This window comes from Betta splendens, chromosome 7 (assembly GCF_900634795.4).
Source record: "Betta splendens chromosome 7, fBetSpl5.4, whole genome shotgun sequence".
In the NCBI taxonomy this organism is placed as follows: domain Eukaryota; kingdom Metazoa; phylum Chordata; class Actinopteri; order Anabantiformes; family Osphronemidae; genus Betta; species Betta splendens.
The window spans coordinates 3,307,316-3,334,073 of NC_040887.2; the positions used below are offsets into that span (position 1 = coordinate 3,307,316).

At 48.5% G+C, this 26,758-nt stretch overlaps 1 protein-coding gene across 2 annotated transcripts in view; it reads right to left on the reverse strand.

Annotated features, from left to right (window-relative positions):
- kcnd3 (potassium voltage-gated channel, Shal-related subfamily, member 3) overlaps nucleotides 1-26,758 on the reverse strand; it is a 65,293-nt gene that overhangs the window by 33,553 nt on the left and 4,982 nt on the right. The window lies entirely within an intron of this gene.

Consider the following 26,758-nt stretch of genomic DNA (forward strand, 5'->3'; position numbering starts at 1 on the left):
CGGTGACCTTTCTTATTCTAAAAGCTAAGAGTGCTGTTGGATTTCCATGAATCTCATTGTCTTTATCGTGACAGATTGATGTCCATTCGCTGCTCTCTTCATCCCTGCCTCCACTATGTCAGCTTATGAATCCTAAGTACTCACTTGTATCAGCGTGTTGCCTCTCGCTATTGACCCCGTGTGGATCAGCCAGTCAGCTTCCAGCATCTCTTCAATACAGTTCCCCTGAATGGCCAATAAACACTGCAGTGGCTTCGGTGAAGTGATTTGCACTTTGAGCTCAGAGCAAAACACACAGACGGAAATGACAACAGGCTGAAAACGTACAGGACTAACGGCTTAACCTCCCGTCAGATGTTTGGATGACTCAGCATTTTACGGCAGCTAGTGCACAATAAGGGGCTAAAAAGTGTCCGTCCAGCATTAGTTTTAAACATATTGCCCCACAGCACACACGTGATCTTCTCTCTCTTCAGTTTTTCCTCTCGCTCTCCTTCAGAGAAACTGTGACACAGCGTGGCGTTGCCAAAGCGCGTCCATTAACGCAGCGGAGCCGCTCTCCTCTGCCTACTGATGCCTCATACCTGCTGGTGGGTGCGAGCGCGTCCAGACTCATTTATGATTATGATTTAACCGTCCTTTGATCGACTCTGAATATGAAACAGGCTGAGCCAACAATCAGCACCCGGAGCTGGCATGGCCGTGCTGACGTCTGCGAGGGTGTGACGCTGAAATGCAGCTCTCCGTGGCTCTGACTCACTGTGAGTCTGGCTGTGAGCTCCAGTAATGAGCCCTGGGTAAGATGAGAAGCTGGTTTTGGACAGAAAGCAGGTTGTGCGAGGCATTAATAGCCTGCCTTGTATGCAAAGCAAAGTGATAATAGAAATGGAGTCTGGCTATTTCCTGCCTTCAGTCCAATGCTACTGGGAATGGATAGAGCGCTGCTCCCACCGGATTGGGCTAATTGCAGTATTTGTCACCAGTTCCATTAGGGAACATTCCATTTCCACACACATTATTGTAATGCGCTAGCAAGACTCGGAGACACCGCTCGTGAGGAGCAGCTCAGCAGATTTCATAGCAAACGAAAGCCGGGGAGTTTCCTGGAGATGAAGACGGCGCCGGCATGAGTGCGCTTCAGAACCCCCCTCCTGACGCGCCCGGCCCGACTGTAACAAGGCTTTAAGTGGTCTGAAGGGGCGCGATCTCCCACGCTGGACACAGGAGCCACACAGCATATGCTCATTAATATAAACACACACGTTTGTGTTTAACCAGTAGGAGGCGTTTTAGCCCGCTGCTCTGTGTCCACGTCCCAACGACATGCTGTCCATCCACTGAAGACAAACCTCACACTGTCCTCCATAGTGCAGCACAGCTTGGCTGCAATTACAGGCAAATACGGCCTGATATTACCAATCCTAATGAGCCCATGGCTCGTTAAGGAAATAAAGGACGGCGGTGACCCTGGAGGAGCTGAGGTCAATGAAGCAACGCTGGGATGCGAAGCGGTCACTTCTGAGGCCAACGAGGGGACGCCTCCTTCAGAGGCTAATGCGAACAGGCTTCACAGTTGTGAAACGGGGCCCAGCTTGACGTGTTTACGCTCAGCCCTAGTGACAAAGGTCCCGTGGGAAACACTGTACAGATGAGGAAGTATATAAATAGTAACAGATACATGTACACATGTGCATGGAGATGCACACACACAGCCAAGCAGCTACTGTAGCAGTATTTAGCATTACAGAACATTTTCTACTGATCAGTGATTTCATCATTGTGATGAAAGTGATGTAACCAACACAGTCCAAGGGTGAAGCTAAGTTGATTTTTGTGACGTTAGTGAATGACGTTCCTGTTCACAGATTTCTGTGAATGATCTGTTATCGTTCATAGAGGCTCAGGAGCATTTTTCGATTTCCTCAATGACTGCTTATGCAGCGCTCGGCCTTGAGAAACAGAAAGCACGAAGCTGGAGACACGCAGCAACAACAGCCCTGGATGCCACATCTGGAGTCGCCATAGTAACCGTTTCCCAGGAGTAAGACAGCGGAGTGTCGTCGCACCGATACTTCGCGCGCGTGTCCCTGACACCGCCGCTGATGGGACGAGACAGCGTTTAATCTGCGCAGATTAAGCGTGTCTGTGTTTATCAAAAGACTCCCATAAAAGACGGACGGGGATCACAATCAGACAGGATTTACAGGATTTTCACGCTAATGACTGGCCAAAGAGAGCGAGCGAGAGAGAGAGAATTAGAGGATGGAAGAGAAAGACAAGACGCCAGGAGAGAGGCAGTGAATAGTTTAATTAGCGGGGCTATAAATAACCTGGGGCCTGACATTTGAACACGAAGACCCACTGAACGCCTCTCTGTGTTTCCTGCTCGATGTCCCTGATGTTTGAACACATGCCACCAATATCTGAGCTCTACTCGCTCTAGTCTTCTAGTCTCTCGCCCTCTCTCTCGCTCTCTCTCTCTCTCCCACTCGTCACTTCCCGTGTCCCCCCCCCCCCCCCCCCCCCCCCTCACACACACACGCTCGTCACTCATGTCTCCATATAATCCTTGCTATATATGTACCAGGAGGGAGTGAAAGTCACATCAAAAACAGGTCTTTCGTTGGTTGTCAGGAAGAGGAATGAACGCGCAGACAGACTTGGCACCAGTATGATGTCAATACAGAGCCACATATAGCTCCCTCTGACACCCAGTACCAATCTCCAGCGCTGCAAAACATATCTGTCACTTTCTGTTGACACTGGAACACAAACTCTGCAAAGCATTCGGTGACAGGTCTATTACATACTGTATCTGTGAGTGTTCTGGGTCAATGAGAGCGAAGCAGAAACATCCCCGTGTCCGTGTCTGACTCCGTGTGCGCCGCTGCTACTTAGCATTTGCTGATTGTGTTTATATAATTTTGTCTGTCCTCGTGCCCCCTTAAAAGCCTCCGTGCAGCTCTAGGAAAGTTGCTATGGGAACTCTTATTGCTGCCACATGAGGGATGGGCAGGAGATCAGAGTAGGAGAGCTGTGAAACAGCAGAATATGGATGACGAGGAGGTACTGTAGCAGCGAGGCAGACCAGAAAAAAAAGTGGAAAAAGTCCTTTTGCCAAAAACACAGAGAAGTACACGTGAGGCGAAGAGACGGGAGAACAGTGCTGAAGTGAAGGAGGAGATGCAGAGGTTGTTCATCTCTGTCTCAGGAGAGCCTGCCTGATTTGCCAGCAATAAGACCAGTCATTACTCACTAAAGCCCACTGGCCAGTCTCTCCATCTCTCCCTTGCATCCTTCTCCCCTCCTCTATGCATGCGGCGGTTGGGAGAATAATAATCCCTAGACATGGATGAACAGGTTTAAAGAATTAGGTGGCAGCGGTGACTGCATGAGATCACAGGTTGCCATGTTGATGCCAATCATCTGCATCCACAGCTGCAGTGTTTTGTAGTATTCCAAACAGACAGAACCCATTCAAACCTGTATCCAGCCCAGCTACAGTAGGACCTTGGCTCCCTCCACCAAGCCGTGGCTTTTTCTCCCACAACTTGTGTACTTGTGTTGTATGTGGAACAAAGGTTTGTGTGTGTTTGTGTTTGCTTGACTACGTGAGCTTGTCAAAGCCCTATTTTCCCTCGTACAATAGACAGTTAATAGGACTTTAGTCTGCCAATATGGTGCCGCCGATAAGCACAACAGCCAATAATCCATACAAATATTAGCACAGGTTTCAGAAATGGCATGTGTGAATGAAAGAATGTGTGTGTGTTTGGCACGCGGGTGTGTGTGCATTGTGCATCTTTGCTCACTCACGTACCGTGTGGCATAATGTGACCGTTTGGAAAACAAGATTTGTAATCAAAACGGACAAATGATGTATTGAGCAGGTGGCAAATGACTCGGTTTGTGCACATGCAAATATAAAACAGAAAGGACAGAAAGTGTGTGTGTGTGTGTGTGTGTGTGTGTGTGTGTGTGTGTGTGTGTGTGTGTGTGTGTGTGTGTGTGTGTGTGTGTGTGTGTGTGTGTGTGTGTGTGACACCTGTTCTAATCCAGAGGAAGCAGAGCTGACTGGTTATTACTGATTAAGTCCACAGAGCTCATGTGTGTGTTTGTGTTGTTGTGCATCTTTTCTTGCTCACAGTTGATTAGTCTTAACTCTGACTTGTCTGGCCTCAGTATCCCGCCCACACAGCGAAGCAGAATGATGCAGCACATCTTAAATGGAGTCTTCCATCAAAGCGTTGCACCCTCTTCCAGTCGGTGCAGCTCTGCACTGCTTCCCCAAAAACACCACGACAGGCTTCGCACACAAAGAAGTGCACATCTGCCAACACCTGCTTTGGTCCATTTCATCACCTTCCAGACTGGAGGCTAAATGAAAGAATTCACATGATAATGAGATGCCTTTAACCTCTGATTGATATTCGCACTCAGTATTCCTTTGTGGTGCTGTGAGGGAATGCAGGTCGTCTGTGGTCAACGGCCTCTTGAGCAACATCTTAATAGCGGCTCTTTTCCACCTCGCGGTTCGGTCAATTCAAACCAACTAATTTCATTACAGATTCCCTGGAGGAAATCAATACTTCACCAAGTTTGGGCCAATGCATTTGCACCTAAAAGATCAATAAGTTGGTAACACACAAAGTGCAAAAGGCAACACACATGTTGTGTTTCTTACAGCGGCCAGTGCAGTCGGGCAGGTGGATATGATTTGAACAAAACCCAGTAGAATAAATCAACTTCAGATCCAGTGTGCTTCAGAGTGTGTGCTGGAATGAGAGCGCACTGCACTGCAGCACATACTTGTTGTGACGCTGTTGCTCTCTCTGTAAAAACAGAGCATCTACTCACAGCAGCTGCTGATATCAAAGATGCTGCTGTACCACGTCCCCGTTGATGCTGAGCGTTCCGCTTTCTTTCCCTCTGCAGCAACACACAAGCATCAGCACAGACGGAGCGTAATAGCGCGGGGCCGTTCTTAAAAGCAATGCCAAGTCACAGCGCAGTGTTCCTGCGTGGCCTCCAGGTAGCCACTGTGCTACTGTATCACTCCCTGTGTCTGATAATGCAGGCACTCAGGGAGACGTGAACTCCAAAGTAAGTCAGTGGAGCATAGAAGACGCACACACACACACACACACACACACACACACACACACACACACACACACACACACACACGCTCCTTGGCAATTGTAGCATCTTTGGGCTGAGAGACTTTCTGGGTCAGAGCGGTGCAGTTAATTTACCAAGACGGGATCAAGGCTGTGAGGGAGAACATTGTTACTTGTGAGCAATACTCCCCACATCAACACACTCGCATGCACCGAAGGATCCGAGCACATCCCAGGGTTCTGAAACGACGTTCTGGGAGGCCGTGCTCCCTCGTGGGACCCTCGACGTCCCCTTCAGACATTAATGCACTCCCATCCTGAAGCACAACGTCGCACACATTAGCGCGACGAGCCGCTGGCGCTAACGATTTGTTTTTTTATATACAGCTGTTCTAAGAGCTGCTATCGATCCGCCAGGAGACTGCTCACCAGACCGTGTCTGAATACACAAATGTGAACGTGCGTCCACGACGCGCACGGCGAAAAGGGTCCCGCTGGCGAAATGCATTCTGAGGTCATTTGTGCAAATTTAAGCCTCAAATCCTCTTTGTACAGAAATCCTCAAAAGGAACAGACACGGGGGCAAAAGACAAACCAGCACAACAATTCCGCTGCACTCGCTAATACCTTAAACATGTTTCTGGACACTGAAGCTCACTTTGTTGTAATTTCACCAAAGCCTCGACAGTAAGCTTTTCTGCTCCCGACTGACCTTTAAATTGCGCAACACAAATCCTTAAAAAAGAAAAGCTCTTGCGTAACCTGCGTATAGGTGTGTGTTTATTATCTGATGTCCGTGCGTCAGCGCGCTGCCGCCGTCCCCAGCGGTCCCAGCTGTCTGTTTATAATTAGTCCGCATGCAACGAGTGCAGGAACACGGAGGCCTGGGCATGCGGAAGTGCTGCCACAGAGGGACCCTCGCGAGCAGTCGCACTGTGTGCACGGCCCGAGGCCACGCGCGTGGCGTACAGACACAGGAGGCTGCTGTGGCGTCAGGAGGTGGATGAAGCGCATGACATTTAACTCCAGAGCCCACGTTTCCCCTCTGTGACAGGCAGAACGGGCCGGCCGGTCCGCGGGCCCGCTGCCGCCGGCCGGCGCTGTACAGTACATTACCCCGGTGCTGCACAGTCCTCCTGCCAATCCCACAGACCGTCTCTGGCTTTGTCATTCCCATTTAAATTGAGGTGAGAGTTCAATTTGTCCCTCCTCGCCGCCGAAAAAGCCCTGACAATAGTCTTTGTGGAGAAGGCCCAGCGCTGGGGTTAATGCAGGTTAAATTATCAGCATCACAAAGAGCGAGGCAGGACTAATCACTCACTGATGCCATTCTCTGCGCTCTTATAAATGAGGGGAGGTGAAGCTGCAGCAGGTTGGTGTGTGTGTGCATGTGTGGAATGGCCAGCAGGCTGCTGGGACGGTACCTAAGTACAAAAAAAACAGTTCATTTTTCATTACAGACCATAAAAACGCCCACAATTCGATATTATGGTAATAAATTGCCTCCGCTCTTAAATATTTCACTCAAGGGAGAAGCAGCAGAGCTCGGACAGACGCAGACGCAGACAGTCCAGGTAGCTGTTTGACCTACATACAGACACACATGTGGAGCTGCTGCAACCGGTGGACTAAATCTGATGGTAATGTCTTTCTACCAACATTAGAAAGCCGTCAACAAGAGATCCATCACATTAGTTTATCAAGAATAGTTAAAATAGTTGTGAATGAAATCCTGTGACAGTGAGAGAAGCGCGGCTCGGTGACTCATTCACTCCCACCACTTATAAGCCAACCGCAGCTTTATGCCCCTTTTTTGCAGAGAAACATCGACAAGATATATCATGTAACATTTCAACTGACCTACTTTAACTTTCTCCACGCTGTTTTTTTAAGGATAAGTAATGATTAGGCGCCCACACCTGAGCAGGTTACCTGGTAAATGTCATTATTAAAAGAAGTAATGGGCAAATCTAGGAAAGCAAACGCAGGCTTGATGAGAAGTTCATCCTTCATAACACACACGCAGAGACGTGTGCAGATGTGTTACTGTAACACTGAAGTCTCATGCTAATGAATCCCAACCGAAAACCAAGAACTCATAGTTAAGCCTCATTGCCTCGCGCTGACAGTGTTGTGAGTGCAGGAGGGCTCCCTCGTGTCCTCCCCCCTGCTCCTCCCTCCTCCTCTGCCTCCTCGCTTCACCCTGTCCATCTCCAGCTCTCTGAAATATTGTCAGGCCAGACAAGGAGCCATGCCGCATCATTAACCGCCTCTCACAGTACAGTCCGCACTCCACATGCAGAGAACAAGGCTTTTATGTGCCCTCACGGCTGATGGACGGTCTAATTCTCTATTAATGGAGGCAATGCTGCCTCATTGCTCATTAAAAATGAATGGAGACAAGCTCTCTGCACTGATAATTACACGTACACACACACCTGGGCCGACCCGTCGCAGTGCTGACAACACCGGCACTTAGAAAGACACATACAGTGAGTTTCAGGCTCACAGAATAACAAGGAGTCACCAGCTGTACAGTCGCAGTCCAAGAATGATTTAAATAAAGGCAGAGATGAGGCTGGGCTTCCTGGAGCGACAGTGGGATTTCTGTCAGGCCGTTTTAGTCAAACATAATGGAGAGACTCAGCGCAAAGCAATCAAAGCAGCAGGATTTGCTCCATAAAAGTAAATATAAGCCTGTTGAGTAAATGAGAAGTGTCGCCAATACAAACCGGGCCGCGATGAAGCACTCACTCATTTTTAAAGGACTGGTAGAGGGGGAGGAGGAACAGCTGATATAATGATGCCCGCAGACATCCGGGGTTTGTTCCAGCTGTGTCAAGTGGGATGTTGCCCAACACAAAACAACATTCAACAGCGAAACACAACCTGACGGACCGGACGCAACGCGCTGGCGGTGGAGAGGCGCTAGAATCAGCCGGCGCGAATCAGAGCGAGGAGCCTGCAGGTTAATGACCAAAATCAGTGTACGCGCGCCGCCGCCGCTACGCTAAAGCCGGCAGGTAATTAACCACACCGCCTAATTAATGTTAATGGACCAAAGATGCTGGAGTGAGACCAAAGTATGACGCCATGACAGCCAGAGAGGGAGTGACAGCCAGATGGAGGGGGGGGGGGGCACCGGCCCCCGGAGCGGCGGCGGCACGCGTTCAGCCGTGCAAATGTGACTGTTTGTTCAATTACAGTTAATTTATGTTTACACAAGTAAGCGGAAGCAAACCTGAACAGGGCCAAACAAGCTCACGGGCCAAAGCTATTAAAGCCAAGCAGCGTTTCTATCGATCCAGTTGAATATTAAAAACATCCAGCCGCCATAGAGACCTCCTGTCCAACGCTGCCGAGGCAGTGATGAATTGCCCTGGGATGACGGGAGGTGCCTGGTCCCGGTTCTCCGAAGGCTCGGCCCACATGACACACCTCCGCCCAGGCAGGACGGCTCCCCGGCTAGAAGTGCTGAGTGGCTGAATCACAATTAAAGAGGCAATCTGCTCAGAGCTCGTACATAAATCAGCCCAACAAAAAAATACTTCAGCCGTCTCCTACACACACACTCACTGCCAGTGATTTATCATTAGCCTTAGACTGGCAATAAACAACACAGAGGCTTTTTTACTTTTAATTACAATGTGTAATTTGACCCGTGGATCACAGCACAAACCCTTATTTGAGAAAAGTACAAAAGGTAGTTTAGCAACTGGAAAAGACATTAAATTTACTGAGAAGCTTTTGGAAGCAGAAGTCCTGCACATTATGGCTTTGGTTATTAAACGTAGCCCTGCTTTCATTTTAAAAACATGGTGCATTACAGCGTGATTACAGTGTAACTCTGAGCGTGTTGTCCAGAATCAGAGATGCTTTCTACGCTGTGGTAAAGTTCAGCTGAACAAATCCTTCATCATGTGTCGCAGAATGATTGTCTTTGTGTCTGTCTATAATAAGTAAGTCCATTGTTGCCAATGTATGAATGACCGACACAGGTAAAAAATAATATTAATCCCTAATCAAATCAAATGAAAGCAAAAACAAACATCTTCTGCAAAGTGTTTGTTGTATTTGCATTATGCACAGATGATGTTGAGTTAGCATTGACACCAGCAGACGGAAAAACCAAAGCACCATAGTTATTGCACCATAACAAACGCTCTGCTTAAAAAATATGAAAACAGTGTTTCCAGTTAATGACAACATACATTTGAAAAACCCCAGAATGCATTTCTAATTTGGCAAAACACAGCTATGAAAATAGTCATTCACAATATCATCTCATCTGCACTTCACATACTACTATTTCCGCTCTCCCTTTGAAGAACAGTAATGACTTCTCACTACAGGACTGAAACGCTTTGCGAACAACATAATGAAAAAAAGAATGAAGTAAAATGACCCACTCCAAATCGCAGCACAGTACAAAAGACTCTGAAAGCCCGTAGATGACATCCTGCCTCAAATGGAGAGCATTGTCTTTATAATGACAGTTGTACATCACGTATCTTGTTGGCGCTGCTGGAGGTGGAGGATGAGGACGCGCAGATACAAAAATGAGTTTATTTCTCACTTTCACACACACACATAAAAAAAAATCTCCAGCTGATGAAACACAAAGCGGGAGTGAGAGAGCGCACACACACACACACACACACACACACACACACACACACACACACACACACACACACACACACACACACACACGCCGCCGCAGAGCCTGAGACCCAATTGGACAAATGAAAAAGATAAAAATCCCAAATGTGTCAAAAACTATCTCAGTAAGGCCTCTGGCAGCCGGGTTAATTTGTCAGGTTTATGTGTGTGGGTGTATGTGAGCATTTATGCGTGTGCAGGAGAAAGCGAGCGAGAGAGAGAGAGAGAGAGAGATGACCGTGTCCAGCCGCTACTCTCCAACTCTCAACCCTGGGCGACAGATTCTGGATAATTCGTCATATTCATTATTCCACAGGCCATGAATACCAAAGAGCGAGGAGACACTAAGAGAGATGCAGCCCGGCTCCACAGGCCCTATTTACCCCATCGCACTGACACATTAGTCTTTGACAGCGCTCCCCACTCCATTCCTCATCCGCCCTCACTCCTCTGCTTTGTGTCTTTCTATCATTTGTGGCATCCCAGGAATCATCAAACTGTTTCATATTTCTATCAGACAAATATTTGGAGGATTTAACATTGGGGTTGACAGGGAACATAAGTTAGAGGAGATGAAAAAGGGCCGAGCGCAGCATTGTGTGATGAAGGGAAAGGGCTCAACTTACTCAACCTCTGCTTTAGGGTGTAACTGAGAACAGAGTAAACAACAGGGATGTGAAGTGATGTCAGGATAACTTATGTACACAGCCCTTTTAAATAGAAACAAATATGGTGATGAAGCATCACCCGGGGCACAGACTTACACACATCACTGAGTCCACACACACACACACGGCTACATACCCACATACATGGACACACACCCAGCAGTGACGGAGCCTCATACATGCAGCCAGATGGCACCGACACACGCTTCGCCGTCATCCTTCCCCGCCGTTCGTCTTGATCCTGCTCGAACCTGGGTTAATTCTCACCTTTGTTTTCCATTAGCCCTGTCCAGCCTCATCTCCACCTCCCTCCCTACCCCCTCGCTCGCCCATAACCCTCCCGCTTCCTCCGACATGGGAGACAGGTGCCTCCCCCTTGGTCATTATGGGTCCTAGCATGAGGCTAGCCGGTCCTGTTTTGCCCTGACTCCCTCCTGGAGAGATCCAATCCTCCCCTCTCCTAAACCCCACTGCTCCAAGTCAGCGGTTCAGGCCTCCCTGGGGAATATCAGGTCTGCTTTCCATCTGTCACGGCGGACCTCGCCAGAACCGCACCGACACAGTAAAGTGCTGTGATGAGTCACGTGACGGCCGAACCCCCCGCTTAAACATGGATCCGGTACAAAGAGAGCGGCTGCCGTAGCCTTCAGAAAAAACCCGCTGTAAACGAATTTTGGCCGAGCTTCTAAAAGGGCTGGAGGTGTCCGACTCCTCCACACATCAGCTCAAACGTAGCCAAGCGGTTTTAGCGTCACAACGGTCGTACATGTGTGCCGTCCTGTGCCAGGAGCCCCGCTGCGACAGCACAGCCGTCTAATCTAAGATCAAGCAGCCTTGGACTCGTCCTCACTGGCCTCCACTGGGAACCGGATGGAAGGCCGGACTCAGAACCACTCACTCACTCACTCACTCACTCACTCACTCACTCACTCACTCACTCACTCACTCACTCACTCACTCACTCACTCACTCACTCACCCACTCACTCACTCACTCACTCACTCACTCACTGCTCACACATCTTTGTCGCATCGGTCTAATACCATTCATGCACATTAACATAACAATACGAAAAGACGAGGGGCACAGTTAATCTCATAATGCTTCCCTGGAGACAGGTTGTGGCAGCATTGGTTGAAGGCTCTGCACGTTTTGCAGACATTTGCACTTGTGTTCTTCCAGAGATGCGCCGACAATATGTTAGTTTGGACCAAGGTCTAACCTGCAAATCTGACGAGTCGTCATAAATGATTCACGAGGGCCCTGAGCAGCCGCGGGCTCCAGGCAGGTGAACGGGCCTGTGGTCCGGTTGCTCCGAGCTTAGCGAGGTCACGAGTCACAACCCGAGGCCGGACATCAATGCAGAGGACGAGACGGGAGGAGGAAGGGACCGAGGGGTTGAAGGCCTCCGGCAGGAAGTGTGGAATCAGGCTCAGGCATCCTTGTTTTCTTCTGTGTCCTTAGCAAAAGAATTCATTCTCTAAATGTTAATGTGCAACAAATGATTCAGTGACTGGTTCAGATTTGTGTTAATATTCCATCCATGGATGCAGCGGGCTTGTCTCCTCTCAGGTGCTGACAGCCAACACAGGCACTAAACTAGCTAACCCTCAGGCAAACAGCCCTAATACTTTCAACCACAAAGCATTTAATTAAGTCCTCTCATTTTCCCGACGACTCCGTCCACAATCCCCGTCCCTTCTGGGAAATCACAGCTGATCCCCCTCTTTCAGCACACCCACACACCTTTAACGCTCTCCAGCCCCGTTTGTCGATCGCCCTCATCCTGACGAGCCGCCGCAAAGAATCCACAATCAATCTGTGTCCTTACTGATCAATCCCACCCATCACATCTCTCCATATTTCTGCATTTTCCATTTTCCTGAGCTCCTCTCTTTGTTTTCAACCGCCGCTACGTTTGTGGACTTGTTTTAAGTTTCATGTGTCGTTTAAGGCCGCACACGGTGGGTTAGCCGCCGGCATGTAAGCTAGCGGCTCACGCTCTCCTCCCACCGCCCCCCGTTAACACACACACACACACACACACACACACACACACACACACACACACACACACACACACACACACACACACACACACACACACACACACACACACACCTGCAGCTGCCCACTCGGAGTCTGACTAAGACCCGTGCCCACATCCAACACGCAAGCAACACAAACACCAGCGCACGCACACACGCGGCCCTCTATTGTTGAGATGGAGCCCGTTTCCGCTACAAGGGCTAATTCCACACTCGGATTAGATGTCTGGTGTTCCTGGACGTGGGCGTAGAAGAAAGTCACCAGTGTTACAGTGTGGGTATTGTATTTCTTCTAGTCTCCATATCTGTGCCCCCAGCAGGTTACAACACCACAGGGAGCAATGAATAAAGGGATATGGAAATAGTCATTACAAGCATGTGCTAATAGCGAGCATGGTTCCAGCGTGAGCCTACTGTACTGTACACACTGGCTGCTCTTTGGAGACACACACAAGTATTTTTCAATTTAAATATGGAAATCTAGTGAGTATTGTACTGTAAGCTTTGTTCGCTCACTGTTTTTATATTACATAAGTATATGTGTTACATAAGTTAACTGGTGTGGTCATATTAACATTGTTGTTAAAAGCTTGGAGTCATAAACTAATCCTCTGTCGAATCACAGTTGACTTGCTGTGACATTTTACCCGCTGCCTCCATAAGCCTCTAAGGGCCTGTTGCCCAGAGGCCTCCCTGCACCACATCCTGGTGTGTTTGTTTAAGGTGATGTTTGTTTTGTGTTGAGCATAGTGTTTCATCAGACCAAAAAAAGGTTTAATATAAGTCTCTTACATTCACTCACACACACACAAACACACACACACACACAGACTCATAAATAGAGACCAGGCAACAGTTGCTCCGTCTCTCAGCTGCAAAGCTTTTACAGTAAATCCTTCAGAGGATTATATGTATCATATAATGTGTATAGAAATCATCTGTCTGAATTGTACAAACGTCTTTATACCAGGCTGCGCTGTGTGTGCCTGAAGTGCACCCACCGCGTGTTTGCTAACTTTGTGGAGTGCGGCGGCTACCTGCTAGCGTTCGGTTGTCACTCAGCTGGAATGCGGCGCCAGATGCACCTTGTGTGCTTTATATTGGTTCAGTTTACACAGACTGCTGAGGCAAAAAGCTGGTGAGGAGAAAAGATGTGCGGCGATGGGCGGGTGGCGTCCGAGCTCATTTGGTGCGCGTTAGCTCGCATTTCTCACAGATTCATAACCATTCTTTGAGAAAAACAGGTAAAATGAGGTGAAGATGAGACGTCACGGCCGGATGCATGTAGAAAACGCAGTGATGGAGGCTGATGAAGTGCTGCGCGTGTCTGTGTGTGTGTCACTGTGTGTGTAAGTGTGTGTGTGTGTGTGTGTGTGTCCGTCCAGTGGTCCCCGAGGGCCGAACTGCTGTCAGTGCTGCTGTTCAGACATCCTGCACCTCGGGGCTCAGCCGGCCCATCTTATTCACATGAGCTCATCTAAAAGAGAAGCTAAATGACGCAGCTTGTAAAGGGACGGCGCCGCGGGTGAGATCCAGCCTGCGCTCACGTCAAGAACCAGGTACAAAGAGCAGCAATTAGGAGAAGGTGGAAGGATTCAGACGACAGGTCTGAGTTACTTAATCAGCACAATATGAGGATCCCACTCAGAGTGATCTCCACATAATCTGATCTCTCCAAAGATACAGCAGCATGTGTTTCCGAGCCTCTCTGGCTCTTTTTACATAATCAGGGCTACTTGACCCACCATCTCTTTCTGCGCCTCCTCACTTACACAACTCTCCCACCTACGACACTCTGCATCTTTTATGGCCAAGAATCATGAAGCGCGCGGAGGGAGGGAAGCGAGAAACGCAGCTATGATGCTGGAATGTCCGATATAAAGGTGTCTGCTACGTGTGAGTAATGAGCGGCGATGAGTAATCCGCCGGGTCGATTGCGCAACATCATCAAACGGGGACGTCTGTTCTGCAGGTTCGTCTGTACATGTGGTCCACGAACGATCTCAAAGCGTCCGTGTGTCGTGATCGCCCAAATCCGGCGCTGCTCTATTCCAGCACATCCTCAGCCTCCGCTCTCCTCTTTACCACCCATCTTCTCACTTATTGTGTCTCTCCGGCGCTGACGACAACCCCGTTGCCAAAAATAGACCCTCCCGGCTCTCACCCGATTCAGACTAGACGTGGGGAAGGTGAAAGTCAACCCCTCTCAACCTGGACTCTTTGGGGGGTTTTTCAGCAGGTTGCCGTCAGACACCGGCCTGTCGGCGCCGCGCCAAAATGATTCTGGCTCGACCGCCCTGAACTAATCAGAAGCGCTGTTCCTGTGACCCCCGGGAGCAGCAGGGGAGGTAAGAGACAGACACGCTGATTACACGGCCTGTCTCCGGGTCATTATTCGGCCTCGTGGAACCCTGTCTGCTCCTCCATCTCTCTCCTCCTCGCCTTTTCGTGCTCCGCCTTCCTCTCGGAGGCCTTTGACCCCCGTTGCGTTTCTGTCGGTAAATAACACAGGAGCCCTTTGAAAGCGCGATTGGCGGCGGAGCCATTGTAAAGTCAACGCAGCCTTCGTGGATGGAGTCCAGACCGGATGAAGCGGCAGACGGACGGACGGAGCCGAAGCGATTGGACGCGACTGAAGGGCTGAAAGGGGAGAGAGCGAGCGGACGAGGCAGCGTAACAGCGTAATGTGGTTGAAGCCCCGTTTGCTGCAGCGCTAAAGTCGGTGAGTGTAGTTTAGCATCCTTTCTCTCTACCCACCTACCACTGCTACAGCATTTACCCCCCATGATTACACCACGTTAAAGCAAATGATTCTTTTGCAACACTTTATTACTTCTTCTTGCCACGATGACTGAGGCTAATTGCTTCCAGCAGCACTAAACCGCTGGGATCAGTGTGACTTTAAGTTACAACATCCACTGGAAAATGAGTAAATATTATTAGTAATCAGTCTTTGGTTCCACATGGTGAAGTGGATGCTCGCAGTGAGCGCCTCCGCTCCGGCACATTATCGCCGCCTGCCTCCGTGTCACCGGTGTGAAATTACTTCCACGTGCTGCAGCACAGGAGCACGGCGGCCGCGACGGGCATCGCTACCGTTGGGTCACATTTGAGGGGAATCCAGATGATGTCGGCTGATTTAGGCCCACGTTGGGGGAAACTGAGCTCGTCTTTGACAGAGGACGTCATGATCACAGGAGATGAGCCGCCGCCACGCGCTGGGACCGTGACAACCGCTCACAGCTTCCATCAGCGCCAGCCTTCGCTTGTGACTCGGTTAAACATCCCACCAGTCGCTTCCTTCTCTTTTGTCTCAGCTCCATTTTCGCACATCTGGAGAGGTTACTGGTCCTTTGGGGCTTAAACTTTTTAATGACAAATGGTTTTGCAGACGCTTTTGTAGACTTAACCTTGACAGCGCTCGGTAATTATTGTCTTGCTTATCTCCACAGACGACTTCATCTGTTTTCCATTACCCACAGTGACACTAAACAGCGTAAAGGGAAAGATTCTTCCCCTCAAATACGATTAAACAAGGTTCCTAAGAATATACCTGTAGACTCTAAGAATACGCTGCACCTCTCAGGTCTGATCTGCATGAGAGAGCAGCACAGTCCACTGCTCTAACAGTCCTTGTAGGGCTTATCAGCAGTTTGTGCAGCTGTAGGCGTTTCTCTTCAGCTTGTTTGATTCCTTCGATAGCAAACCAAAGGCTTTGAGGTCGACGCGACAAAGAAGCTTTTAATCACAGTGATCTATAGAACAAAACCTCCTTTTAATAATGTGTGAAGCTACGGACACTTGTTAGCTCATCTGAACATACTGTACTTGTACTTTAAGATCAGTTGTGTACGTGCTTTACTGTTTGTGTGATGTTCCTGTATTGCCTCCCTCTGCCCGTCCTCTGTGCTGCTGCATAATACAGTAGATGGTGGCTGTACAGTAGGAATATCACAGACTGAGCACTGAGAGATGACGGCTACAGCCCGTTCGCTTTTCACATGAACTCCGCTGTATCTTCACAGCAGACGCTGCTTCCAACAGCGGTGGCGCTCAGTCAGTGCACGTACCCTTTCCTGTTAAGGCCTGTTCTCCTGCGCTCTCATCTTCATGCGCCGCCAGACATCATCACAGACGTAAAACTGTGTGTGTGTGTGTGTGTGTGTGTGTGTGTGTGTGTGTGTGTGTGTGTGTGTGTGTGTGTGTGTGTGTGTGTGTGTGTGTGGTGTGACAGATGTTTGATTCAGCTGTGGTAATGGTCAGCTGTTTGACCCCATGCTGCTTCTCTGCCTCTTACAGCTGATTTGCTGCAGAATATGAACAGCATGAGCACTTTAACACGTTCCTTCCCTGACAGCAACACAACTGTTGGTATCACAACTGTATCATTCATGCTAAATCCAGAGCTTTGCATGAATACTTCGTCATGCTGGCCACTACTAAGCCAGTTTATGACTTAATGACTCCAGACTGTGCTTTTGTTATGTTACATAAGTTACCATTATGGTGTCATGTGGATGTTGACCTTCCTGCTCTTCTTTGTCAGGGGTGCTGGATCCACTCTCAGCAAAAGGGTTCAAGGCATGGATGTTTGTGCATGTTGATAAAAAACTGCAGCACAGCCATCTCATATATGCGGCGAAAAGTGTTGAAAGACTATTGATTTTGTGGAAAAGAGGAAGCTGATAACGAATGTGGGAATTTGTCATCTGGCGAGAGCCTCATAGGAAAATAGCCAGTGCAATCATCAGCAGAGAGAAGAAGCCTGTGGGGAGGCAGTCACACACACACACACACACACACGCACGCACACACACACACGCGCGTGCACGCACGCACGCACACACGCACGCACGCACACGCACACACGCATCCGCTTCTTTAGGAAGACGGAGCAGAAAGGGCCACAAGACAAAGATACAAAGAGATGAAATAGAAAGCTCAGAACTGATAGAGCAAGCAGCAGACGTCCACTTTGTTTCACACGTACACAGACTCAGGCCTCAACCGGGAGCAACAAACAGAGCTTGCGACAGCCAGAAGCTATTTGGGGTAACAGCTGGTTCCTGCCTGTGTTTCACAAAGGCGCAGTCATATATAGCTATGTGGATGACAATCAGATCACAATAGCCCCAACAGGTGGGAGCCGCAGACAGGGGCCGCACAAAGCGAGTCAGTGGGCATTAAGCAGTAGATGGAAGAATCCTTTGATTGACTCTGCTTTGGTCTTTGGAGAGAACAGGAGGGAGGAAATAAAAAAGGCAGGAACTCTTGCAGCACTATTTTATCAGGTCACCTCCGTAATTAAACATGCAGAGCTGTGGTTACAAGAGTGGAAATGCCAGAGTCAGTAAAGAGAGAAAAGGCTGGAGCGGAGCGATAACAAAACAGATGGAGACACATTTCTGGAGCAACTTCAGGATTAAGAGACGCTGAAAATGGAGGACAGGGATCTTAACACAGCCGCTGATCCTCCAGTGGGCATCTCTGTCGCCACAGCTCCGAATGTGTGCGTTTGTTATAATGATGAGCCCCACGCGCAATTCTCATTTACAGCCAGGGTTACCACAGAAACGCAAACGCCGAGCAGCAGACGACATGTTTAAAAATACGGCAACAAACAAGAAAAACTATAGCCAAATTGTCGTGTGCTCCTTAATTAGCATGTGTGTCTCTGAGCTTGTTAAAATACACACAAAGCGCATGTTGTCCGCGGCACTGGGTTGTGAGAGGCATCTGAATGCGCACGAGTAGGAAGGAGACAGAAGGAGAGAGATGTGCTGAGAAAACGGAGAGAACCGAAGGGAGGGGCTGATGATGGGAGTGTGGACGGGCTCTATTTTTAGCCTGCATGTGTGATATATGCCAATAGGTGTTCAAACCACAGCGTAAGAACAGGCTTCGTCTGGATAGGAGACGTAGGAGACGCCATCATTCTGTTCACTTCCATCTGAAAGTCTGGCATCGCCGCCGATAAAACCAACCTAACTAACAGCGTCGCGGCCGTTTTTCAGATGAGCCACTGAAGATAACTGTTGCCCCCAATATTTCCCATTCCAGCCAAGAGGCAAAGGTGCCGAGAGCCTCCACAAAAGCTCCTAAATTGAATGTGCTGAAATTAAATTGAGTGCACTATGGAAGCAGCAGGAGGGAAAAAAAACATATCATAATGAAATCAAATCAGGATTATATCCATAAAGCCATTCAATCACTCGTTAATCCCGAAATGATTGGGCTTCGAAAAAAACAGACACAGAGCTACACACACAAACGCGTAGAGATGGATTAAGTGACATCAACCAATACATTCCGATTATGAAGGAGTATGAAAACATCCCAACAGTAACAGACACTGCGCTAAACAATAAATGGGCCCAGAGGACGGACACAGAGGAAGTGACTCCTTCTGCCTTAAACTTCCTCAAGCGCTCCTTTTTACAATGCATTTGTTCCTTTTTACTTCACAATCACTTACTGGATTATACGGCCGTCCCATCAATCACCCCCTGCTGTGACTGCTCTCTACTTACCATCGCATTTATCTGATCGCTCATAAATGGCCTGATGAATTGTAACGTCCTCTGACTTTGGTCCACTTATAATTGGATCTGTCTCCAGTGCGACAGTTTCTTGTCCCGTTCTGTCTTCGTTCCTCTGGAGGGGGTCATGCACAAACAATAAAACGCCGCTTGACTGGCAGGGATGGAATTAGTCGGACGAGACTGTCAGCGTGGACTGTGGCGAGTGGAATATTTAAAGGAGCAACATATGGGACATGAGGAAAAACCGTCCAGTGAGTGAGGCTGAGGAGTGAAATGAGCTCATACTATAAAATTAAAATTATCCACACAGACGGACACAATTCATGTTCAAAGGAGCGAAGCCAATAACAGCCAACCAAATATATCTCAAAGCATTGGTACTGGTCCGCTCGTTCATGGGTTCTGGCCCTGGCGGGATGCTGTTTCCCAGCATGTTTCTGTGTAGAACCCACATCTATGACCTCATGTCTGGAGACTGGAGCAGAGGCCAGTCACAAACAGAACGAGGCTGTTTTTCCTGCCCGCGCCTCTTTTTTCTAGCAGCGCTGGCACAGGCCACATTCACTGAGTCCTCTGTGCTTATCAGCGACGTCTGATGAAGAGAAGACACGAGATATGCAGCATTAACAAGTGTCCTAGGAAGACGTGAGCGCTGCTGCAGCTGTTTGGGAAGCTGCAGGGAGGGAGGAGAAAACAAAGAGACGAGCGCTGAAATGTGAGCTCCACAGTCCAACCTACGCTAAATATAGCAGCGCAGGCCTCATCTGCATTTGTTTAAAAGTCACAGCTCCCCTACGGTGGAGCTCCAGCTCCACCGACACTAAAACGGCGTCTCCGTGCTTCTGGAGCGGCCTCGGCCTCTCTCGTCCTCCTGACGATCTGTTTCCAGCTCATGCATACGTGTACGCGCGGCTCATCAAAGGTCCGACAGCACCAGGGACGGAGGGCAGCGCCGGGCGGAGGTGCGTGTGGTCACAGGCCGCTGCTACCACCTGCCCACACTCATTACGCTCCAGAGCAGTTGATCAGCGGATCCATCACCGCAGCCTGATCTGTATCCACCCATTAGACCGCCGCTATCATCGCGATGCAGCCATGATTAGACACGTTGGTGATGTGAGCGGATGGAGATCCCCTGGGACGGTGCGAGCGTTTGAGTCACGCGCCGCGAGGCCTGTGAATAGAGACGCAGCCGTCGTCCCAGAAATGCAGAATCTGTACCTGATGTGTGTTCTCATTGTTTCAATTTTCTCATTCAGAAACTAATGTCATGATAGTGATTGTGATGACAGCATTTGAGGATTTCATCAGGGGCAGGGAAAAGTCCACTGGGATCTTCAACAAGCAAAGATGGTGTCTTCATAGAAGATTGAATCAAAAGCCAATATTTACTGAGGTAATAAAACTTATACTCAGTTATTTTATAGACATGCATATTATCTTTGTTTAAATAAGGAGTATTGGTATTAGTATTCTGACTATTGCAGTAGCAACTAAATTGTTTTTTCTAAGTGACAGTTGCTGTAACAACATAATCAATCTGCTTGTTCCAGCTTTAAAGTTAGCAGGCGCTGGATCTCTGCAGATACAGTGTGAGCCTATCACTGAAGAACAGCCTCCACTGCTGCTGGGTTCTTCCTCTCTGTGGCCGTGAAGCAGTGCACCACTCATTTCTCCCGCACGTATGCGTCTGTCTGTCCTGTCTGATGCATCGCCCCCCTCTTTTTTCCCAGTGTTAATGATGAGCAGCAGATCATTCTGTCTTTCACCTCACCTGCTGGGGACACGAGCCCCTGCTGTGCGACTACACATGCCCAAGGTTACTGAGCGTAGAGCAATTCATTGTAATAGAAGCCAATAGAGGCGGCGGTGCAGGATCTCAGTCAGTGTGTTAATGTGAGACGAAGGATCCGACGTTACATGACAGCGTGAAGCACAGGACGCCGAGGAAACGGTGCACGTGGAAAACCATAATGAAGTCAGAACAATACTTCCACCACACTGCAGGTGGAGGGAGGAGAAGATGCAGAGCACAGAGCAGGAGATGGAGCGAGTACAAGCGCTGAAATGCAATCTGCTGAAAGAAAGAAGCCGAATGGGAGGAGATAAGAGAGCGAAGCAATACGTTCGGGAGCCGGCGTCCAACATGACTCCTTTTTGTGCCGCTGCTGCAAAATTACATTAGACCTTAACTAAAATGATTTATGGTAGAAAATTAAAAAGTGTGTTTTTAAAGGACACTAGGGTGAAACTGGCTAAATTAGATTTGGACTTCCCAAACAGACGGTTTATCTTTCTCAATTAAACAGGAGTTGATTTATTTCACGCGTTGACTGGAATTTACAGCTCGTAAAAACAAATTGCTTTTGAGAAGAGACTGACGGTTGGAACCTCGCGCTGTGCATTTATGAGTATTGTTGTTTGAGGAGGGACCTCTGACACTGCCTTACACACACACACACACACACACACACACACACACACACACACACACACACACACACACACACACACACACTCAAGCAGTGCTCGCTCATCACCTGTTGTTACTCTCCTCCTTCATGAGGAGCCTCAGTCGTGTCGGCTCTTGGCCAGATTGGCTGCTGTGGTCTTTGTTTCCACCAGAGACTCTCCAGCTGCTCCCTGTTGCTTACTCGTTGCTTGCTCGTTGCTTGCTCGTTGCCTGCTGTCACCTTATGCTGCCTCCTGACTACGGGCCAGCGCCTGTTCGCCTGTTCTGCTGCCTGAAGAAGCTGCGGTACTTGTGGATGATGTTTGTCCCTTAGTTTTGTTATAGACTCCTCCGTCATGTAATGTTTGTGTTTATTTGCTGATCTTAATAGTCGGGCCTCCTTTTTCCAACCTTCCACTGAAGATACAGACTTCTCCTAGTTCATTTTAAAAGATATTTTGCTCGCATGCGTTCGGCTCCTGTACATGTTGCCCAGAATAAACCGACAGCTCTGATGATCTCCTCACCTTTCGGAGGTGCTTCCAAATCTCTTCAGCTTATCAGCCGAGAGCAGCACGAGCCCACGAGCGCTCTGTTTTGGACAGGTCATGGATGTGGTGCTAATTCAATGCTAATAAGATTAAAACGTAATGCAGATCGTCTCCTGTGAAATGAGGCTGGTGAAAATCCTTTGAGGAGACTTCTTATTCAGTGGCACTGGACCATGGCCTCGCTCTTCACAGAGCAAAGGGGTGAAAGATAGGTTACTCACGAGAGGGGGCTTGGAAATTGAATTAATACTGCCACCAGTCAACCTTTAAAGGGGGAGAAAAGGCTTACTGAAATCTATTAATGGTGTTAGTCCATGACTTGACTTTGCCTGGCACTGTCAGATGGCACATGGAAGGATTAATCCCTCAGCACGGGTAATCCCTAAAAGACATCTGGATCAAAACATAACTTGATTCCTATCTTTGTGGAGGACGTGTCCTTCAGTACGTCTGTGAACTGACACCAAGATGACTCTATACGGACAGAGAATAACAGGACCGGCCGCAATATTCACCCACGTGATGTGAAAACTATACTTTTTTTTTCCTTTTTTTAATAGGCTGCAGCAAATCAGACGTCAAGATGAGAAATCCAGCAGGATGATCCTCACTGAAGCATCCTGAAGTGTCAGAGTAAAGAGGGGAGATGAAGAGAGGCAGACCCCCCCCACCACACACACACACACACACAGGGAGCCGCTCCAGAGACGAGCATTAATCCCCACAGATTTAGTGTAGCAGAACAATTGCTTTTGTCACCCTGGATAATCAGCCCAGCACACAGTTTATGAATTACACCACACAACAAAGACGTAGATGAAGACGGAGAGCGGGTGTGTGCATGCACACGTTTAGTAAGTGCATAAAAATATGGAACAATAATGTCTACCTGCTCAAAAGCAATGGCTGTGGATGAATCAGAGACATTCAGGCAACAGAAACGAGTCATATTATTTAACATGACCTACATATACGGAGAACTATCGCTCACATTTGCCTCGGTTCCCATTATCTACTGGGTAATGAGAATGTCTGCCCAGTGGACACAATGCTGTCTAATCCGTAATTGTGTACACACAGAACTTAATCAGAGGCCAGTACAATAAAATATGAAACAATACCTTTCTGTAATCATCAGATCTGCTTTAATTTATTCCTAAACCAAAGATGGATTTACATGTAGGTCTGTGTGTGTATTTACTTCACATGAAGCCCGTTGTGAGGTGTCGTATACCAGGTGTTTGTGTTACGGACCTAGAGATGCTGAGATAAGACTGCTATAAAGTCTGAGCTGCCCCCAACAAACAAAGAATGTAGCAGGAAACGTTTTTCTGGAGTTCGGCGCTAATTACCCACCTGGAAACTGATAATCCCTGACTCATTCTCAGGCACCTCACAGAGACACTTGCGCTAATTGAATTAGAGAAGTGGCCGCGAGAACAACGGACCGCGGTTCAAGGCGACCAACCCTGAATGACAGTGACGGAGCGGAGGAGACACTTTCTGTAATAACACGCTCACGTGCGTTGGTGCATCAACACCTTGGGCAGCGCTTCAATCACTTAGCCCAGTTAGTCAAGGTGAAGTTACACTCCGTCCTATGAGAAGCCAGCATCAAGAGTCTGCAGCATCTGCAGCGTCTGCAGCGTCTGCAGCGTCTGCAGCGTCTGCAGCGTCTGCGGCGTCTGCAGCGTCTGCAGCGTCTGCAGCGTCTGCAGCGTCTGCGGCGTCTGCAGCGTCTGCAGCGTCTGCAGCATCTGCGGCGTCTGCAGCATCTGCAGCGTCTGCAGCATCTGCGGCGTCTGCAGCATCTGCAGCGCCTGCAGCATCTGCAGCGTCTGCAGCGTCTGCAGCGTCTGCAGCATCTGCAGCGTCTGCAGCGTCTGCAGCGTCTGCAGCATCTGCGGCGTCTGCAGCATCTGCAGCGTCTGCAGCGTCTGCAGCATCTGCAACATCTGCATGCATCGCACATCAGGGCGAGGAACGTGTGGCTGTACAAAGCACAAACTTGAAATTCCTGTGGGAAAGACCTGCCAATTACCTCTGAGTCACACTGGCCACAACAAACTCCTTCAGCTGACAGGTGGCCAGAAGAAGGCGTTCAGCTTTTTTAAGAAGAACAGCAACCATCCGGCCCTAGAAAATAATATACGTCAACAGCAGAAGAGAGGAGTGGGCGTGAGCATCTGGACCGAGTGCAGAAATAATTTTAGCAGCAGATTTTGGATGCAGGCTGGGTGTAGTATTGACTTGTGTGTCCTCAGACAGAGAAACACAAGCGGCAGGCGTCCACGCCGCTGCAGCGTTCCTTCATTTTAGATGTTTCATCCTCATAGACTATTTATCTGGGCGCTACTGAGTGGCTGCAGTTTGTATTTGAGCATTTCAGCATTTTAAGCTGCAGCTGCAGTCAAGTCATCGACTGGACCTGAAACCTGTAGCTTTTCCAGCTGTAAATAAGACAAACTGTCAGTATCTCAACACCTGTTGGACAGATTGTTATGAAACTGTGAATAAGGAAGAATCTTACTTTGCTGTACAGTGCATAGTATAGTTATAACATGTCAGCCTCCTATATATATATATATATATGTATTGTGTACATAATTATGCGGTGTATGATGATTTTTAGGCTGCTCTGTGGCCTCTGGACCTGGAAACCTGGACATCATCAATGAGAAAAATGATTTCCCAAGTCTACAAAGGCGTCCTATGGGGAAATGTCAGAGTGGCTGTCCACTGCAGGAGGACAATGACCCCGAGCATCAAAGGAAAGCTACTGCAGAGCAGCAAGCTCACTTTGATGTTTAGGGTCATCCAGACAAAGAGAATCCAGCTTTTGAAATTGCCTAGGCCTTAACCCAATAGAGATGCCATGGAATGACTTCAAGACTGCCAATCACAGCAGCGAGAGCCCAGCTGGGCCGAAGCAGCTCTGAAATGCTCCCGCTGTGTTGTGCAGGACTGACCCTGATCATTTCTCATATTCAGTGCATTTAATAAACACTACAACAGCGTGGTAAAATATCATTTGATGATGAAGATGAAGGAGTGTCTTTCTCTTGACTCTGATATTATAAACAGCTTGTTGTTGTTGTTGTCCATATCAGAGGTCATCCTCTTTAGCCTGAGCCTAATTCTACCGCGCACCCAGTAATACTACGGCTCTGCTTTGCATCCTCGCATCCAGCAGACGCCGAGCTGAATGTGGAGGCGCATAATTACTTCTTGCAGGGTTCGAAACATATGCATTCAAATGTGAGTGAGATGCAAACGCGCGGTAAACACTGCTCACTGCCTCGGGACACGCGAGTTCAGAGGAAAACACGAGGCAGGAAGCGGAGCAGGTTGGTGGCGGTGGATGAGAGACGGCGAACGGAAAACAAGAGGAAAGATCTGCAGCCACACAGATCTGGAACGTCTCCATCACATTTGGCTGTTTACTGGGGCAAGAAAAGAAGAGTAAAAACAGACACAACCTGTATAAAGTCCCAGGAACAGAATCTCTGACCTTCTCTCCATTAACGCTAGCGTGCCCTACAGTAGTTTTCTACAACTGGCTGCCGGGTCCTGTGCTGGTCAGTTAAAGCCACACTGCTGAACTCTGGACGACCTCCAGCATTTATGGCCAATAACTGATGGTCTGATGGGGACGCGGTTGGATCGTTGCAAGCGAATCCCAAATTATTTGTTCTGTTTGAATAAAAATAAATGTCAAGCTATCACCTTAGTACGTCATTCCAAATTTGAATGGCTCAATTTATCATGTTTAAAAAGTCAAATCGATTTGTGCATTTCTTGTATTTGTTACGTGTTTTAGCAATTTCCTAGGTAGAATCCTTGAAATCCAATCCCCTAAAAACCTGATCATTCATGAAGTCCCAGCTGATTTACCAATACAAAAAGACGAGGTCAGCAGACGTCAGCATGAATCATGACGGACAGTTCCTTCCTCCCGCCGTCCCAAGTTCATGATCACTGACATCAGGTTTCAGTCGCGCTCATCATCATTAGCATCCTGTTAAGGCCGCGCACTCCTCCAGCTGTAGGCTTTGATCAATGAATCTTAATTTAGTGACGATAAGTTCCGTTGAGCATGAAGGAACACAGAGAGGACACACACGCTCCTCCTGCAGCACGTACTGTATCAACACCATGCACGCGGTCTGAGGCGGAGAGAGGAGCGCGTTGATCTTGAGGGAGCGGTGATCAAAAGAAGCTGGTCTTTGACAGGGATATTAATCAGACTGAGGCATGGTAATACTAATGGCTACAACACAGCCCAACGCTGCAGCTCGTCAATACTTCACAGTTTGGTCTGAGGACGGCAGCGGCACAGAGTCCGGCTGAGACTGTGTTTTAATATAAGCAACGTTGGTCCTTTTTGACCATATTATGCATCTGTCCGTCATTTTCTCCTCAGACCACCTGTTGAGGATGCTTATAAATAAGACATTTGCTTATTATGATAATTACCAAAGCCTAAAACGCTCACATTACACTGCCTGCTCTGTGGAACACTATTTTTGGTTTAGGGAGATTCGTACCTACCAACAATAGAGCTACAAAGGAGATCTGTGAGCAGGTATAATTTTCTATAGCGCTTTAATGCTAGCTTTGCTTCCTACATCAGTCACTGGAGCCCGGACCCTTTGAGCTGCCAGGCTGCACATTTCTAACAGCGAGAGGCATCTGAGGTAAGATGCACCAAACAT